This window comes from Eucyclogobius newberryi, unplaced genomic scaffold, assembly GCF_026437365.1.
Source record: "Eucyclogobius newberryi isolate DKJ021-1_F unplaced genomic scaffold, fEucNew1.0.hap1 SCAF_17, whole genome shotgun sequence".
NCBI lineage: Eukaryota > Metazoa > Chordata > Actinopteri > Gobiiformes > Gobiidae > Eucyclogobius > Eucyclogobius newberryi.
Window position 1 is genome coordinate 14,671,003 of NW_027315801.1, and position 20,187 is coordinate 14,691,189.

The following is a 20,187-nucleotide window of genomic DNA, read 5'->3' on the forward strand; positions in this document are numbered from 1 at the left end:
TTTTTTCACAACAGCAAGTTTAACTCCAAAGATGCGATTGTTGATGAAAGACTTTTATGGCATGAGATTTGATGGCAGGTTTTTGGAGAAGGCTCAACGTGGATTTCAATTTCGGATATTTCTTAAAACAACAGTTTAAACAGTAAACCTCCAACAGAGTTACAACCACCATCTGAGATTATGACATAATTAAATTGTAGAACACAACATTAAATTATAAATTGAAAGTATACATCCTTAAATTATACCCCAAAATATTGTGTAAATTGTAAAAGAACCAGGTTTTTGAGGGGGAAACTGTTTTTAGTTATACAAACAAATTCAAATCTGCCATGTCCAAAAATAAACGAGTACTGGAAATATGCCATCTAATTTATAGTAAAAAACTGTCATGTTGGTAGGCCGTTTAAAATATTAAAGGAGACATACAAAGGCAAATCAATGTTTATGAGCTTTTTAATGGCGTTCCGTGAGCCTTATCTTACTCACAAGTTGGATTTGGATTTCTGCATTGTCAGAAAATTCCCCCGCCCATATCATCGTTCTTGAGATTATTTTAAGTAATACATGTAGGGTTAAAAAATATCACATTGCCTTTTATCAACAATACTTTAATACTAAATACGTGATAAAAAGTAAAGGTTTAAGCCACTATGGTACAAAGTTCAAAGTCTATTTCACAATTAATTATTGCGTTTATGCCTTTTATATGTTTATTGAAGTTTGATTTAAACATGTTAGCTTGATTGAAATTACGTTTTGTTAGTTTCTATGTCTGCAGGTGCATATTTGAGGGGGGTATAAATAAAAAAAATAACATCCTTTATTTGTTTGTATACAATCTTTCATCAGACAATATGCAAAAGTACAAATATATTAATCTTGCTCCCAAAGGTCAGTCATTGATCTGGTGTCTCATTGTACCACGCACCTGGGGTAAACCAAGCCTAAAACGGTCAGAGAAAACGTCACTCCGAGGTTCAGATTGCGACCTCTAAAATATATATACCCATTAATGGCGTCCCAGTCACGCCACAAAACAGCCACTTTGCATTGGTGACCGCGCCAGCAAATATCTCAGACAACACATCATTTTGCACGCAGGTTAAGACATGGACACGCTCAGGGACAGGCTGGACACAACTGCGTAGTAGGAAAATGACGCGTCACACTCCAAACCGCTGCATCCTGGTAATTGACACGCATTTTAAATAAGTCACCGTGTGTTGAACGGTCCAGTTCATCGTGCATCGTTCACAAAGAAAAATATAACGGGTTAAGTCAAAACGTGCACATCCTCTAACCTGAAAATAACGGGTGGAAAAAACACGCTGAGGGAAATGGAGCCGTCCAGAAGCAGCACGCGCGCACGCAGTATTCTATTGTGTCCTATTGTAAATGTCTGCGAAGTACGAGTGTTACTGAAGCGCACTTACCTCAGAAGGATGCAGCGGGAGCGTCACTGTCGGCTCTCACTGTGCGTGTAAGTGCGCTCTTATAGGGCGCGTGAAGAAAGCAGAAGATTCCAGCGGAAGTGAGCGACGCCCCCATGTAGTCTTTATTAATCCTTTTTTTTTTTTTTTTTTTTTACCCCTTTCTCTTGAACGTTCCTGCCCCCTGACCAAAAACTATGCATATCCAGTCCACTTATTATTATTATTGGGCGAGCAGCGGAGGCACGAGCGGTGGGCGGGCACGGTTGCAGCGTTGGACCTGCTACGTCATAATGCGCGCGACACGAGCGGTGGGGGCGGCGAGCGAATATTTGTTTCGTTGGCAACTTCCATGGATGTATTATATTATCTAACTTAACTAACTTCTGACACTCAGCCAATCAGAAGGCGAGCAGCTTCTGGGTGGGGGGTGACCTGAGTTGACCTGAGTTGACCATGGATGTATTAGGAGTTGGCCTAAAAACTGTTGCGCTGCTGTACACGTCATAATGCGCGCGCCTCTTTGTTTAGCCGCACCTCTGGACGATCCGCGACAGTCACGTGAGGAGGAGACATATTCTGGGACGACATAGCTCTTTGTTTTTAAATAGAAACGCCTGATATGAACCTACAACCTGACACAACACATGTCCAGTGGTGTTTCTGAGGAAAACATTGCTGTATATGTATAAATGTATATGTTAAACCTGATCCTAAAGCTGCCCAAATATCATAGCACTCTAAACTCTCAAACCAGAAAGTATAGTATTTGAATCCCTTTGTCCTCTTATATACATTCTTTAAATGATTGTAGTGACCTCAAAGCTGTGCAGACCGATTATCTCTGCACTGAATATGAACTGTGAACTGAACAATGTTCATTTTTGTATTTTGTGTACCAAGTATTAAGCCTCAAGCAATGTTATTGTTAATACTATGTCAGACAGGGGTCCCAAACTATACAGACCGGGACCCCAAAAATAACTATAACCATCTTGGGGCACACGCAGTAAAATTAAATGGACATCTGTTATAATTTCAAGTAGTAAATCTTTTAAAAATTAGGTTTATTTGTATTTATTGTAGTAGTTTATTATGTTATCTGACCCAATATAACTAAAACGTAGGGTATTTAATTTAAATATAGATGCAATACAGTGTCATCATTTTAAAAATACATTATGAAATCATGAGACTAAGCTCATGCTTTTGGGCCCCCGGGAGGACTGCTGACACTTTCTTTTCTCTCTTTCTGTGACTTGGCCCCAAAATTACATTTTTGTAGAGCCCAAACCAGTCGCTTCGCAGGATGAAAATCAACAATGAAACAGTCATTAGTCATAAAAAGACAAGCAGATGAGCAACATTCCCTGGGAGTAAACAAATGGAGAACTGCGTAACAAGTGCTGGCATTTCACTGGGTCAAAGTTGTAAGAAGTGCAGTAGATGGTACAAAAGTACAATAGTCTAAAAGCAGAAGACAATGGCAGCTGGAGGACAGGGCCTGAAAATGAAGTACAAAACATTGAGTTATGGTTGTTTAGTTAAATCAAATAAACTCAAAATAATACAGGTTCAGAATAGATCAAATAAATAAAAGTCCACAATTGAATGTTAACCGTGGAAACAGTTCTCTCATTGGGAGGGAAACCTGGTCAACGCACCACAATTAGACCTTTACTTCTTATTCAGAGTAGGGGTGTCAAGATTATTAGGTTCATCGATAATTGTGATTATTCAGGCCACAATATAATCATAACCAAAATAATCATTGTGACAGTTTTACAAGCAAATTTGAATATGTTTTGTTCAATATACAGCCCAAAAATAGACAGTTTTTGTCACGTTTAACTTTATTTTTGTCTTTTAGAGCGTTCAATGTTGTAAAGCCGTTCACAAACTTGAAGAATATCAACATGTTAGACCATGAGAATGAAGGAAAATTAAAGATTTCACTGTTATTTGGTTACGGTCTCAATAATTGTGAATAATTGTTAAATTGTGATGATTTTTTCACAATAATCGTAACACTAAGATTTCATATCGGGACATTCCTCGTTCAGAGTGAAAGTATCCAGTTTTCTACATGAAGCAGGAGGATAAAAAGGACAGACTGCACCATGGTAACGTACACGACAGCGCTGGGAATGTGGTCAGCTCTGGGACTTTAGCATTAGCTTACATACATGCACGTGTCAAATGAATCAGAAGAATAGTGGACGCGAGCCGCATTCATCAGGAACAGCTCAGATCAAAATTACACTGTTATATTAAATACAAACATATTTATTTCTAAGGTATTTGAACACATGTTTCATAGTTTGAATGTCACATTTAACCAAGATTAAGTGTTGAGTTTAACATCTGTTGCTGCTGTTCCTGTATTTGCACTGGTGCAACAACACAGAAGCATCAATGTGAGACAAATAAAGTTGTATTATTTTATCTCGGCCTCGTATTCCTCCAAGATTTCCTTCTTTTGTCTCCTCTGAGCGTTGGTTGATTGACGGCGTATTGAGGAGACGAGGAGAGAAAAGGATGGAGAATTGAGACCCAGCCGCTCAAAACAGGTGTCATGTGACCAGTTACGTCCAGGTCACAGAATATTTACAATGAAACAATGGGCAATTTATGGAACAGAAAATACACAGATGTCTTTTTTTTTTACAAAACCAAATACTCTCTCTTACTGGAGACCCACCTTTGCCTTTTAGAAATACCGCCCCATTTAAATGGCAAACAGAATTTCTCATATATTTGGCTGTACTTCATAAAAAGTATCAAAGGAAAAGGTGGTTGGTCAGATATGTTGCTTGCCTGACCAGCCATTCCCAGCACGTTCCATAATAATACAATCAAATAATGTCTACTTGATAAACGTTTGAAAATGTACCGACCAAAGATTTTAAATCTGGATAGCTTAAGTTATTTTATTATTATAATATTATTATTATATGTTTTGATACACTAAAGCTTTAAACCATTAGATTAGTAAGGAAAGTTTGTGGATCACAGCATTGTGTTTAGAGTGCATGCACTTCTTCTCTGTCACCTGCACCGTAATCCATCTGTGCAAGAATATCATTAAAACACATGTTTCTGTACAAATTAGAACTAGTTCCAATACATTTTGCATGAAAAAATAAAAAAAAGCTAACGTCAGATCTATAAATGGATTTGTGCGTATTTGACCAACGCCATGCACTTCACCTGGGTTCGGTAGAGAACACTCATTGATTAAGTAAAACACTGTGTGAGTTCTCGTATGCCTTTTAAGCTTACTCTGAGAGAGAAATGTTTTATTGCAGGTTGAACAGTCAAATGTTGTCCCTGTGTGCAGTCTCATATGACATTTCAGTCCAGCTTGTTGGCTAAATTATTTCATACAAATGGAACAACTAAGGTTTTTTCCCTTGTGTGTATTCTTGTATGTCTACGTAGATTAGATGGAGAAGAAAATGTTTTGTCACACGTTGAACAACAGTAAGCTCTCTCCTCTGTGTGCAATTTTTTATGTTTATGAAGTGTAGACCGATCCGAATATGTTTTATTGCAGGTTGAACAGCTGAATGCTTTCCCCCCTGTGTGCAGTGTCATGTGGCTATTCAGTACACTTTGTTGCGTAAATGTTTTCTTACAGGTGGGACAACTGTATGGTCTCTCCCCTGTGTGTGTTCTTGCATGTCTACGTAGATTAGACGGATCTGAAAATGTTTTGTTACACATTGAACAACTGTAAGGTCTCTCCCCTGTGTGCGTTCTGGTATGTATGCACAGCTTAGCCTCCTCTGCAAAAGCTTTATTGCAGATTGAACAGCTGTATGGTCCCTCTCCTGAGCAAGCTACAATATGCTTACGTAGACTAGACCCATAGACAAATGTTTTATCGCAGGTTGAACAGCTGAAAGGTGTTTCCCCAGTGTGCAGTCTCATATGACATTTCAGCCCATTTTTTTGAGAAAATTCTTTCATACAGATGGAACAACTGAAAGGTTTTTCTCCTGTGTGCATTCTGATGTGTGTTATTAGATTAATTTTATAGGCAAATGTTTTATTGCAAGTTGAACAGCTGAATGGTTTCCCCCCTGTGTGCAGTGTCATGTGGCTATTCAGTCCAGTTTTTTGGGAAAATGCCTTCTTACAGATGGAACAACTGTAAGGTCTCTCCCCTGTGTGTGTTCTTGTATGTCTACGTAGATTGGAGAGATGGGAAAATGTTTTGTCACACATTGAACAACTGAAAGGTCTTTCCCCTGTGTGCGTTCGTCTATGGCTATGTAGATTAGAGAGATGGGAAAATGTTTTGTTACATATTGAACAGCTGTATGGTCCCTCTCCTGTGCAAGTCAGTAGATGTTTGCATAGATTAGACACAAGGGAAAATGTTCTAGTGCAGGTTGAACAACTGAATTTTCCTACTGTATGCTTTCTTCTATGACCAGTTAGGTGACTCTTCAGGGAGAATGTTTTCTTACAGACAGAACAGCTGTACGGTCTCCCTCCTAACGCTGCTTTATTCCCTTTTAAAATCTTTTTAGAAAGGGGGCCCTGCTGGAACTTCCCTTTGGCTGTTCTTGACTCGTCTCCTTTGTTTACAGCGGCACTCGTCTCTGGTGCAGACTTTTGTTTGGGGGACAGACCTGTGTTTTTAGCAGCTGTGCTTCTGGCTCTGATCTGGACTTGGTTATAGTCATCTCCATCATCTGAATAGTTTATTGGAGCTTTCCAGTCTTCATCGTTGTAAGAAAAGTGCTCCGTTTCTCCCTCAGACTCTGAGTGTAAATGTGGCTCTGCACTGATGTCCTCTTCCTGTGTTTCCTCTTCTTTGTGCTCAGTTTGTTGAAGCAGTGAGGACTCTTCTGTCTTCACAGCACCAGACTCTGGGACACACCTGAAAAAAGGTTTGAAAGAGCAGTGTTGGTAAATAACTAAATACATGTACCAAAAATATGTATTGGGAATATTAATTTTGAATACTAGAATACAGTTACTTCCCCAAAAGTAAAAGATTATATATATATATAAAATATATATATATAAAATATATATATATATATATATTTTATATATATATATATATATATATATATATATATATAAAATATATATATATATATATATATATATATTTTATATATATATATATATATATATATATATATATTTTATATATATATATTTTATATATATATATATATATATTTTATATATATATATATATATATATATATTTTATATATATATATATATATATTTTATATATATATATATATATATATATATAATATATATATATATATATATATATATATATATATATATATATATATATATATATATATATATATATATATATATATATATATTATATGTCTATGTCTCTGTGTCTGCAACAAGTTGGCCACTGTCCAGGGTGTACCCCGCCTAAGGCCCGAAGTCACTGGGATAGGCTCCAGTCACCCGCGAACCCGAAAGGGAACAAGCGGTAGAAAATGGATGGATGGACTCTTCATCTTGTTTTATTGGGTGTGAGATAAACCATCTTAATGCCTGATTTGATCAGACTTTCAAGATGGTTGGGAAGGCCCCCTGGGTGAATGTGGAGGTGAAAAGGAGAGAGAGGATTCTTTAGTGGGAGTAGATGTTGCAGGGGGAAGATGACAGGGGCGCTGCCGGGCCCCTCATGGGTTCAAGGTGATGAGGACCCTGCAGGAGACGGAACTGATGTTGGGCCTAAATCCTTTGCGTGGAAAACATAGAAGTTCTCAATGATGTACAATCCTCTGGGTGCACTCCTGGACAGCCATGTGTTCAGCTGAAGTAGCCGGCTAAACTTGTTTGTCTTCCTGTCGACGTTTGGACTTTATCAAGCACCTCAAATAACTTCAAGAACTCTCTTCAAAACTTCAGTCTGTTCCCGAACTTCTCCCGAACATGAAGCTGGCTTGTAAGCTAGGTTGTTAAAACTGTAAAAAATTACCTAAAAATCCTAGGATTACTTTAAAATGTAAGAATTCAAGATATATGGAGAGCAAAAAATATATTTAAAAACAAATTAAATAAGGAAGCAGCTGAAGGAAACAAGGAAAGGGTCTGCACTCTTCAGTAACAATTGGTAAAAAAAACAAAAAAAACACATCAAGCAGTTTTCATTTGATGTTGCACATTTTACAATGTAAAATGATGTGACTCAATGTGTATTTGAAATACAGAATACAGTGCTCTGATTACACCAATACATTTTAATGCTGATAATCATTATTCTGATTAACTAAATTTTCAAAGTAGTCTTTCCAACACGGTAAAACAATATCATGCAGATCTAATCTCAATGTTGGTCAGTAAACAGAAAACAGATGTGTTTAAATGGTGCATCTTACACTGTCAGATGTTCTTCTTCCTGTTTGATGCTCTGTTCCTCTGGATCCTCTTTGATCTGAGAAGGACTGGACTCTGGGACAAACCTGACAACAAGTAAAACAGTATCATGTAAATATAATCTCATAATTCAGCCGTAAAGAGCAAGTACATGTTTCACATTGTGGATCTTACACTGGAAGATGTTCCTCTGGCTCCTCTTTAATCTGAGAAGTCTCTAGGATTTCCCTCTTCAGATCCTGGATCAGATCCTGGATCAGACCAGGACTCGTGTGAACTCTCACCCGGTGCAACACGACTCTCGGGTTCAGCATCGAGCCCGGAAGCTGCTGTTTCCTCTGGATCTCCTCTTTGGAGAGACACAGTTCCTCCTCAGACTCTGCTTTCAGCCGCTCCTTCATCAAAGCTCTCGGCGCTTGGTCTTTAGACATTTTTACAAACCTTCTTAGATTTAGCTCTGAGCTAACAACAGAGTCCCGAATCTGCGCTGATCCGGAAGAGCCCCGGCTTCTCTGTTTCTGATTGGTTAGTCACAAATGGTCTCGTGTTCCTATTGGCTGAGACTGAAGGGGGAGGGACAAAGGTCTCGGCATGTTTTGTTTTTGTGATTTATGGTTTGTCTCCATTTTCTCCTCTTCAAGAAGACTTTATGGCTTTATAACTCTATAAAGCTCGAGCTTTAGTTAGCGTAATGTTATGTCAATGGTGGTATTAAAATGCTCAATCCTAAAGGCTCATTTAAAAGTATTCTGACTCTATAGATTATGAACTTTGGCCAAAATATTCTCATGTATGTATTTTGTTTATACACTGCGTGTCCAGAAAATGTCACCACTTGGATTCAACTAAGCAAATGCAGCAGGTACAAGCCTCCTACTGGAGAACTGCTGCAGGTGAGGATCTCTCAGCTGCAACACAGTGTTTAAACATAACTGAAACAACCATGTGGAAATATGTCGATGTAATCCCTCATTTGTCCAGGAGTGTTCCATTGTAGAAAAAGCTTCAGTTGTAGTCATCTGGACTCAGTTTAGAATAAATAGACGTTTCGACTCTCATCCAAGAGTCATTGTGAATAAAATAATTTAGGCCGGGAACTCCGATATTTGTACTATTCTGTGGTAAGTCCAGCCCATTGGGCGGAGCCTCCTGAAGTGGAAAGAGTTGTTTGTTTCAACCAAAACTTACCCTCTTTGTAACTACCAAGCCTATTCAGTCCTTTAATAGGCTCAATTTAATTAGTCTCCCCTTTGTCTTTGTGAGACCCTGGCTCACTCACCCTGAGTACTTGATTAGCATCTAAATTCCCTGGACCTCTACCTCTCCAGGGTGTCAGTATTCCATTGTAGACTACAGGAAGGTTGAATCTTACCCTCCATTTCTGTTTAAAGAAGGTCTTTCTTTTTTAACAAAAATAGCTTCCTTAACTCCTCTTTCAAACCATCTTTTCTCCCTGCTTAAAATCTTGACCTCACTGTCTTCAAAGGCGTGATTAGAGGCTTCAAGATGCAGATGCACGGCGTTCTGTGGTACTGAACTTATATTTCTTCTGTGCTGATAGAGCCTCTTGTGCAGAGGCTGTTTAGTCTTTCCTATGTAACGTTCTCTACAACTCTTGGATGAGAGTCGAAATGTCTATTTTTTCTAAACTGAGTCCAGATGACTACAACTGAAGCTTTTTTTCTACAACAATGTGGAAAGACGAATCCTGTGGTCATGGATGAGATGTCTGTGTTTGAGAAGAGTCAAATCAGCATCGAGCAGAGAAAACATCTGAGGAGAATCAGAAACTAATGTACTACAGCTCAAAGACAGTGGTCACTCTCTCATCATCAATACAAGATCAACTGGTGTAAAATAATGCAACACTGGATGGAAATAAGTCTTAATATTGTTGAAGCTTATTGATTTTTTAATATTAAACTTAAAAAAAAAATGTTGGGACAAAACATAAAAAACAAACACACAGAAAGAAAAAACAAGACCAGAGAGAGAACACACACAAAATAAAAACACGACATATAATAGCAAATAATAAAGAAAAAGAAGAGAAAATCATGGCACACAAAACTCTATGTTCCATAGTCTTTCTGATTTATCCATTTTCAGATAATGTCCGGAGGTGATTTTTTTTCCATTTCACGAATGTCCAATATAATATCAGTCCAGTGCTTGATCGTTGGTGCATTTTGGGTCATCCATTTATTTGTAAGGGCCTTTTTTGCCGCTGCCAGGAGGAGTCTCCAGAGAAAGCTGCTGATTGTGTCCATGGCAGGAGTCCTGAGGCCCAAATACATCGTCCTGAAATCCATTGGGATCTCAATCCAATACTTGTGAACAACACGACAATCCCAAAACATGTGATGGTGATTTGCCTCCTGCTGCCACATCCTCTCCAACAGTCTGCATTTCCCTCTGAGTAATGGGCTCTTTAACATAAGATAAGATAATCCTTTAATGTCCACACAAGGGGAAATTTTGGTGTTACAACGCAGTAGATACAGAGGGAAAGGACACTCTTAATAGAAGAACTCTTATAAACAAAAACAAAAACTCTTATTAAAAAAATACTGTAAACAGGTCCTCTCAGGTTGAATGGACGATTTTTTGGCACAAATCTGAGTCTTATTTCCTCGTGGCGTGGACTGCCCATTTGTCCTGCCACGTATCAATCATAAAACGCATCTACCACTCACCTGCAGCCGCGTGCAGCTCGTCCCACGTTTCCGTGTGTCTAAGCGCATTGATCTATCATAATATAGTTCCCTCAGTGAACGGAAATCTACAGGAGACGAGAGATGCGATGCGATCCGTCGCGCTAATAAACAAACACACTTGTGTGTTGTATCAGTCCGCACGGGGGAGTGCGCATGCGCACTTCCGCCTGAGTTCTCAAATCGCCGAAAAAACGTCCATTGCGCCTTTAATAGGGAATGGAGGGCAGAAAATAAAAATAAAGATAAAATAAAATAACAATAATAATAAATATAGCCGCAAGCGGCAATGATCGGCCCTCGCCACGCCGCCACCACGCCGCAAGAGGAGGGGGCGCTAACGCGCCCCAATTGTCCTTTTATTACGCCTACTGCTGAATCTGTGAAGCTGTCACATCTTCTCACTTTGTTTTACCATCAAAAGCAATTTTATTTTGAATTCTTGGCAAAATGTGCGGCTTTGCCGCACAGACACCGTGACTCTTTGAATAAAAATGTGGATAACTTTTGATGGTCCACCCCTGAAGATGAGCCTCACCAAATTTCAGGTTAATAGGGCTAAAGCCCTGGGAGGAGTTTGTGAAAGTCTAAAGTGTAAACATGTTCTGGCGATTTCCCCATTGGAATAACAAGGGAGGTTTTGGTCATTGCTACGGCAACGCCATAACAATTATGACATGGGTCTCATTGACTTTTTTGATGGGGAGGCCAAAATTGAGTTGTGTGTCAAATTTCATAAAATTTCGCAAAACTAAACATTTAACCTCCATATAAAATCTGTAGGGGGCGCTGTGGCTCCAAATTAATTTATTTCACTTCAAGTAGGTTTAGGGCAAAGAGTTTAACAACTGATTCTAATTTGACGCAATTCGGACTTTATCTGCGCAAACGGCAGAAATTTTAAATATGGGAGATTTCTGAAATTCTAGCTACAGTTTGCGGCTTCGCCGCACAGAGACCGTGAGAGGTATCAATGTAATTTGGATAACTTTTGATGTCCCACTCCTCAGTAGCATTTTCACCAAATTTCAGCTTTTTAGGGCCAACGCCCTGGGAGGAGTTCGTAAAAGTACGACGTTTGGAAAAACTCCGAAGTCATGTTTAGCCATTTTTGAAGCAATATGGCCGACATTTGGTTGGGCGGACGGCGTTGCCGTGATAATATTTTTTACTTCTCTTGTCACCATCTACCTCTGCGCCAAATTTCATGATTCTACGATCAGATTTTTTTTGGGTCATTTCCCATCTCTCAATGCATTTTTGGTACATTTGGGGGCGCTGACGCGCCAATTTTTTTTATTTTAGAAAAGGGAAATAGCCAGAATGTAGAGAGGCACGATTTTTAGAGGTGTGCAAATTTTTGTGACTTTTCGTCAATGTTCACTGGGTGAAAAATAGGGGGGTTGGTCCCGAGAAGAAGAAAGAAAGAATAATATTCCGATGCGAAAACAATGTTTCCCATTTTTCAAATATCATAAACTATACATTTTCGGAAAACGCTCGCGCTTTCCTACCTCATGGTGTGGGTCCCTGGTCACTGACGGGTACTTTCGTTAATTTTGAGTGGGCTCCGCCCACTTTGTGTTTTTGGCCCTCTATACAGTAATAATGTTCAATTTTTGCATTACATGCCTATATGCACGGAACATGCAAGAGATGAGGAACGTATTCGTGAGGTACTTAGCGCAAATGAGTGCTTCGCGGTCGTCATCCCAATGTAAGGTGCTCGTTTAGTGCGCACTTTTGCACGGGCTTCGCCCGTTTACAACGGTAATGTTCCATTTTCCTACTACTAATTAGTATGCACGGGGCGTGCATGAGTGAAGGAGTGCGTTAGTGAGTGTTTGGAAGTGGGCGAGCGCTTCGCGCTCGATTTCGTGCGCACTACGTGCGCACTTTCGCAGCCGTGCTTCGCACGGCCTTACGAGATTAATAGGCCTCTCGCCAGCTTGTGGCGCTCGGGCCTAATAATAAAAATAGCTGGCATAAGACAAATAATACTAATAATAATGGTAAAGTAAACACTCTTATTTACATCAGTTGTATGCACATGAATGACATTAATTGCGTGTGAGTATGACAGTAATTGCACATGAATATGACGGTATTTCACATGGTTACATCAGTATTTCACATGGTTACATCAGTATTTCACATGTTCAGGACTAACAGTGTTTGTTATAAAGTCTGACAGCAGCAGAAGGAAAGACCTGTGAAACGTCTCCTTCACACATCGAGGGTGGATTAGTCTCTCACTGAAGCTGCTCTCCAGAGGGGACAGAGTTTCCTGCAGGGGGTGACACTCATGGTCAAGCATAGATGTGACGGAGCTGGACTTCTTGATGACTTTGTCCAGCTTCTTCCTCTCCCTCTCTATGATGCTGCTACTCCAGCAGGCCACACCGTACAGGAGCTGATGCCACCACAGAGTCGTAGAAGGTCTTCAGGAACGGCCCTGTCACTCCAAAAGACCTGAGTCTCCTCAGGAGATAGAGCCGACTCTGGCTCTTCCTGTACAGTGTGTCTGTGTTATGAGTCCAGTCCAGTTTGTGGTTCAGATGAACACCCAGGTACTTGTATGAGTCCACTCTCTCAATGTCCCTTCCCTGGATGTTCACTGGTGAGGGGGCAGTGGGGTGGCGTCTGCAGAAGTCCACCACCATCTCCTTTATCTTTCTCACGTTGATGAGGAGGTGGTTCCGCTGACACCAGTCCACAAAGTCCTGCTCCAGTCCCCTGTACTCCGCATCATCGTCGTCCGTGATGAGTCCAATGATGGCAGAGTCGTCAGAGAAGCTCTGCAGGACACAGCTGTCCATGTCGTGTCTGAGGTCTGCAGTGTAGAGGGTGAAGAGAAAGAGCGCAAGGACAGTGCCCTGGGGCGCCCCCACACTGCAGGTCTGAGACTGCTATGGGGTCGGTCTGTGAGGTAGACCAGGATGCACTCTGCCAGGTCATACTCCACTCCTGGTGTTGAAGGCGCTGGAGAGATCAAAGAACAGGATCCTCACAGAGCTGCCAGGCTTCTCCAGGTGAGAGAGAGAGCAGTGCAGCAGGGAGATGACGGCGTCCTCCACTCCGATGCCAGGGCGGTATGCAAACTGCAGCGGGTCTATGGCTGAGCTCACGGTGGAGCGGAGGTGGTCCAGGACCAGCCGCTCCAGTGTCTTCATCAGGTGGGACGTGAGGGCCACCTGATGGGGGTAACATGGGGTTATAAAGAAACAATACACACTTTTCCAACAGAATTCCCTCCAAACATGTGATTTTGTGGTTCTCCAGTGAGATGTGCATATACTTTCCCACTCTTCATCATCCAGAACAAAGTGACCCGCTCGTTCCCATTTACCCTTAATGTAATCAGTTGCGTTGCTGCTCATATTGTTAATACATTTTTATTATTTAGATATTATCCCCTTGAAAGTCCTGATGAAAAGGCTATGATGGTCATCATTCTTTTTAAGTACTTGATTATAATAACTCCTTATTTGTAAATACCAATGAAAGTCATTTTTCTCCAAGACAAAACGATTTTTTCAACACATGAAATATTGTCAAGTGATTCTTCTTTACAATCTGGTAAAAGACCTTTATACCTTTTGTTGTCCTAGGTCTGTGCCGTTAGGTGTGAAATGTTTTTAATAAGCCAAGCAATTCAGATTTTAACATCTTTGTTTAGTTTTTTATGTTTTGATCAGCTCCTTCCTTGCTGCAAGAACAGACTTCACCCAAGGGGTTTCCACTTCTTCCAAATGACTCAACTGTTTGTCATCAGTCAGTAAGGCCGGCACAGGAATCCCCGGCACGTTTTTCCCCCTTGCCATACAAATTTAGAAATTGCTTTTGTCCACTCAACATACAGCTGGTTGGGGATGGAAATAGGAAGAGTCTGGAATAGGTGGATAATTCTAGGGCAAAACATTAATTTTCTAGTTTCAATCCTTTGACACAGACTTAAACAGGGGAACATTTAACATTATTCAAGATTGCATTTTTATAGTAGTAAAAAGAGGGGAATAATTCATCTCCGGAGTTGTCGAAAGGTCTCTATGGAGTACCACACCTAAATATCTAAGAGATTTTCATTTTCCATTTAAATGGATCAGTCTTTCTAAAGGTGCATAGGGGTTACAAGAAAGAGATCATTTTAGTTTTTTGTACATTCATGTTGTACCCAGACATTGGACTAATGTCTAGTTTGGTCAAATAAAATAGAACATCATCTGCATAACAGGCAATTTTGTGTTCCGTCCCATCAATTGTAATCTGTGAATTGTTTTTGACAGTATAATAAATTGGGCCAATAATTCCAAATACAAAGCAAACAGGAGGGGAGACCAGGCACAGCCCTGCCTGACCCCTCTCTCCAGAGTCAGTGGACCTGTCAGACCTTTGATTTTAATTCTTGATGTTGGACCATCGTAAAGAGCCCCAATATTTTTTTAAATAATTAAAACAGAGTCAAACGCCTTCTCACCGTCCAAACTAATTATTATGACTTTGTTTTGTTGTTTTTGTATATGATTCATTATGAGTAGGGATCATGTAGTGTCTTGTGTTTGTCGTTTGGTAATAAATCTTGTCTGATCATTGTGGATTAAGTTTGGGAGTATTTGTTCCATTCTTTTGGACATAATCCAATCGATCCTTCCCTTCTTTAGGTATCCAAGAGTTTTTTTTAAGGGCCCAGTAAAAAAATAGTTAAAAGCAGAGGGGTTAGTGTTTCTTTTAAAGCTGTGTACTACTCTGAGGTGAATCCATCGCTCCTGGAGATTTATTATTCTGTAATCTTTTGATTGCACCTTTAATTTCCAAAACTGTTATTTCAGCTCCTTTTTTTAAAAAAAAAAATCTTCTGACATCACAGGCAAATTGAGGGTGTCCAGAAAGGAATTTAATTTCTCCTCTTATCTTTTTAAGTTCCAGTAGCATTTTAGGACTCCCCTTCTTGGCACGATCAACCTCCAACATGCCGAAGTTTATTGAAATCAAATATTAGTTTAGAGTGTGTGCCTATGGAACACAATAGTATGTTTCTGTGTACTTCCTGTACACATAATATGAAGGCTCACATCATGCCATTCAATCAGACTCAAATAGCAGTTATTTAAACTGCAGTTAAACTGTGGGAAGAAGAACTTGGAACCAAGACATTTAGAACAAGCTGTACAGTTTTCCCTGTATGCACCAAATAAAGACCTTGAAAACGATATTCCGCTGCGCAGTCTCTCATGGACTAAACTTTGACATGACTGTCGTCTGCTTAACCTCTTCATGGGTTTCAGTCAAATGATTCCTTCCTCTTTTGAATGACTTTGTGAAGACCTTTCCCTGATCAAAAGATACAATAATCCATCCTGTGTCTTTAGACCTGCCATCTCAGCGAGAAAAAACAGCAAACAACTTGTGGGAAAAAGTAGAAACCTAAGGGAGAACCACAGTCAGTGACAGTCTACTTCAGGGGTGGGCAAACTATGGCCCGCGGGCCACATACGTTTGTTATTATAATTCGGGCCGCCAAACATGCTAAGTAATATTTAAAAAAAAAAAAAATCTGATGTTTTTTTTTATTTTTCTGCCCTTAGGCATCTGTCTGCACTTGTATGCTTAATAAAGATGACGTGAAATGAATTAAATCATAGATTAAATAGCCTATATTTGACAGAAAAGTTATATTTTATTTGATATTAAAAATATATATATATATATATTTTTTTTTTCACACCAATGATCACGGGTCGGCCCTCCGCTACTTGCCTGGATTCGAATATAGCCCTCGGAGGAAAATGATTGCCCACCCCTGGTCTACTCACATGAATAGACAGGCCTCAGAAGGTCCAGGACTGACGCGCTTCCATTTGCAAAAACACTGAGGAGCCAGAACAACTCAGAAGGGGAGAGGATGGTTCATCTGGTGTAGAGAGTTCATCCAGGCAGATGAGGAGCATCCGAGTCTAAAAGTCAGGGATGTGAAATGGAGTGGGGCCTCTAAAGTGCAGTTGTCACTGGAGCAGCAGCGTCTGAAACAGTAGCACTGTCTGAGGGAGTGGATGAAGGAGAGAAAGCATTTGAGCAGCATTTTAATTGTGTTATTGCAGCAATCCTTATGCCTGAATCTCATGAATAAACCTCCAAAATCTAGTCTAAATCAAAGTAAAGTCTTAAATTAATTTGAAAGTGTCAGGTCATAGTTGATGTCACTATAACTGGACATGTGAAAACAAAGACGTGAACACACATGAAGAACAATATCACAAGATTTATTTCCCAGTGTTTACATTTGGCATGAGAGGATTAAGTTATGCACATTAAGCAACTGTAGTAGAAAGTCTCTTCCAAACAGAGATGTGTATCAGACATATTCTGAAAGAGAACACTTCAAACTCTGATGACCTAAAAAACGCTCCAGATTAAAGCGGTCCAGGAATAATAGACTCCTTGTGGATTCTGTCCATGGACCAACGCCAGAGTGACAGGGCGCATTGGTCAATATCACTTTCTTGGGGGTAAACCTGACGTAAAGCTTCAGTCGCACTGTGCAGCAGCAGAATGGTTTCTCTTTGTGCAGGTTTAAGTGTCTTTGGAGATTAGACTTGTGTGAATTCTCGTATGCCTTTTAAGATTACTCTGAGAAAGAAATGTCTTATTGCAGGTTGAACAGTCAAATGTCTTTGTCCCTGTGTGCAGTCTCATATGACGTTTCAGTCCACTTTGTTGGGTAAATGCTTTTATACAGATGGAACAACTGTAACGTCCCTTTCTACTGTGTGCATTTTTTTATGTTTATGTAGATTAGATCGATCCGAATATGTTTTATTGCAAGTTGAACAGCTGAATGGTTTCCCCCCTGTGTGAAGTATCATATGGCTATTCAGTCCACTTTGTTGCGTAAATTCCTTCCTACAGATGGAACAACTGTAAGGTTTTTCCCCTGTGTGTGTTCTTGCATGTCTACGTAGATTGGAAGGAGTAGAAAATGTTTTGTTACACATTGAACAACTGTAAGGTCTCTCCCCTGTGTGCGTTCTGGTATGTATGCACAGCTTAGCCTCCTCTGCAAAAGCTTTATTGCAGATTGAACAGCTGTATGGTCCCTCTCCTGAGCAAGCTACAATATGCTTACGTAGACTAGACCCATAGACAAATGTTTTATCGCAGGTCGAACAGCTGAATGGTTTTTCTCCTGTGTGCAGTCTCATATGACATTTCAGTCCAGTCTGTTGAGTAAATTCTTTTTTACAAATGGAACAACTGAAAGGTTTTTCCCCTGTGTGTGTTCTTATGTGTGTTATTAGATTAATTTTATAGGCAAATGTTTTATTGCAAGTTGAACAGCTGAATGGTTTTCCCCCCTTGTGCAGTGTCATGTGGCAATTCAGTCCAGTTTTTTGAGAAAATGTTTTCTTACAGATGGAACAACTGTAAGATCTCTCCCCTGTGTGTGTTTTTGTATGTCTACGTAGATCAGAGGGATAGGAAAATGTTTTGTTACATGTTGAACAACTGTAAGGTCTCTCCCCTGTGTGTCTTATGGTATGTATACATAGCTTGGACTTCTGATCAAATGTTTTCATACACATTGAACAGCTGTATGGTCCCTCTCCTGTGCAAGTTAGTAGATGTTTGCATAGATTAGACCCAAGGGAAAATGTTCTAGTGCAGGTTGAACAACTGAATGTTTTTCCTACTGTATGCTTTCTTCTATGACCAGTTAGGTGACTCTTCAGGGAGAATGTTTTCTTACAGACAGAACAGCTGTACGGTCTCTCTCCTAACGCTGCTTTTTTCCCTTTTAAAATCTTTTTAGAAAGGGGGCCCTGCTGGACCTTCCCTTTGGCTGTTCTTGACTCGTCTCCTTTGTTTACAGCGGCACTCGTCTCTGGTGCAGACTTTTGTTTGGGGGACAGACCTGTGTTTTTAGCAGCTGTGCTTCTTGCTCTGATCTGGACTTGGTCATAGTCATCTCCATCATCGGAATAGATTATTGGAGCTTTCCAGTCTTCATCGTTGTAAGAAAAGTGCTCCGTTTCTCCCTCAGACTCTGAGTGTAAATGTGGCTCTGCACTGATGTCCTCTTCCTGTGTTTCCTCTTCTTTGTGCTCAGTTTGTTGAAGCAGTGAGGACTCTTCTGTCTTCACAGCACCAGACTCTGGGACACACCTGAAAAAAGTTTGAAAGAGCAGTGTTGGTAAATAACTTAATACATGTATATATACAAATACTAATGCTGAATACTAGAATACAGTTACTTCCCCAAAAGTAAAAGAATATATGGTGGTACTTCAACATACAATTTAGCCTTCAAATTGAACAAAAAATATAATTTATGTGTCTCCTCTGAACAATTGCAGGATCAGTCAGTGGTTGGGAATAACAGACAGGTCAAAGAAGACTCAGAAATGATCAGACAGAGCAGCATTGACCACATTGAAATATGAACCCTCTTTGTAATTATAAGGTCCAGAGTGTGTCCTCTGCTGTGGGTGGACAAGGACGACATCAAGCTCTTTAGCGTTTCTGTCACAGACATTATCCTCATGAACAAGGAAAGGGTCTGCATTCTTCAGTAACAGGAAGTACTGTTACTTATAGTTCTTGGAGACAATGTTTCAATTGTTAGATTTGTTGGAGTCCATTATTTTTACCGTTTATGCTCATGCAAATTCATGTTTATAAATGCAGCTGTACTTTTATATGATTTGTCATTGCATAAATAAACACCATTCTTGTGCTTTTTTTTAAAATTAGCAATGAATAAATGCATAACAATTGGCGGGGGGAAAAAAATCAAGCCGTTTTAATTCTATGTCACATTTTTTGCAGTGTAAAATAATGAGAGTCAATGTGAAAGTATTTGAAGTACAGAATACAATGCTCTGATTAGACCATACCTGAATACTTTACAAATATATTTTAATGCTGATAATCATTATTCTGATTATATCAACACAGTAAAACAATATCATGCAGATCTAATCTCAATGTTGGTCAGTAAACAGAAAACAGATGTGTTTAAATGGTGCATCTTACACTGTCAGATGTTCTTCTTCCTGTTTGATGCTCTGTTCCTCTGGATCCTCTTTGATCTGAGAAGGACTGGACTCTGGGACAAACCTGACAACAAGTAAAACAGTATCATGTAAATATAATCTCATAATTCAGCCGTAAAGAGCAAGTACATGTTTCACATTGTGGATCTTACACTGGAAGATGTTCCTCTGGCTCCTCTTTAATCTGAGAAGTCTCTAGGATTTCCCTCTTCAGATCCTGGATCAGATCCTGGATCAGACCAGGACTCGTGTGAACTCTCACCCGGTGCAACACGACTCTCGGGTTCAGCATCGAGCCCGGAAGCTGCTGTTTCCTCTGGATCTCCTCTTTGGAGAGACACAGTTCCTCCTCAGACTCTGCTTTCAGCCGCTCCTTCATCAAAGCTCTCGGCGCTTGGTCTTTAGACATTTTTACAAACCTTCTTAGATTTAGCTCTGAGCTAACAACAGAGTCCCGAATCTGCGCTGATCCGGAAGAGCCCCGGCTTCTCTGTTTCTGATTGGTTAGTCACAAATGGTCTCGTGTTCCTATTGGCTGAGACTGAAGGGGGAGGGACAAAGGTCTCGGCATGTTTTGTTTTTGTGATTTATGGTTTGTCTCCATTTTCTCCT

General features: G+C 39.9%; 1 pseudogene; it reads right to left on the reverse strand.

Moving 5' to 3' along the window:
- Nucleotides 1-4,935: 4,935 nt before the first annotated feature.
- Nucleotides 4,936-20,136, reverse strand: LOC140362965 (uncharacterized; annotated as a pseudogene).
- Between the last annotated feature and the right edge of the window lie 51 nt (nt 20,137-20,187).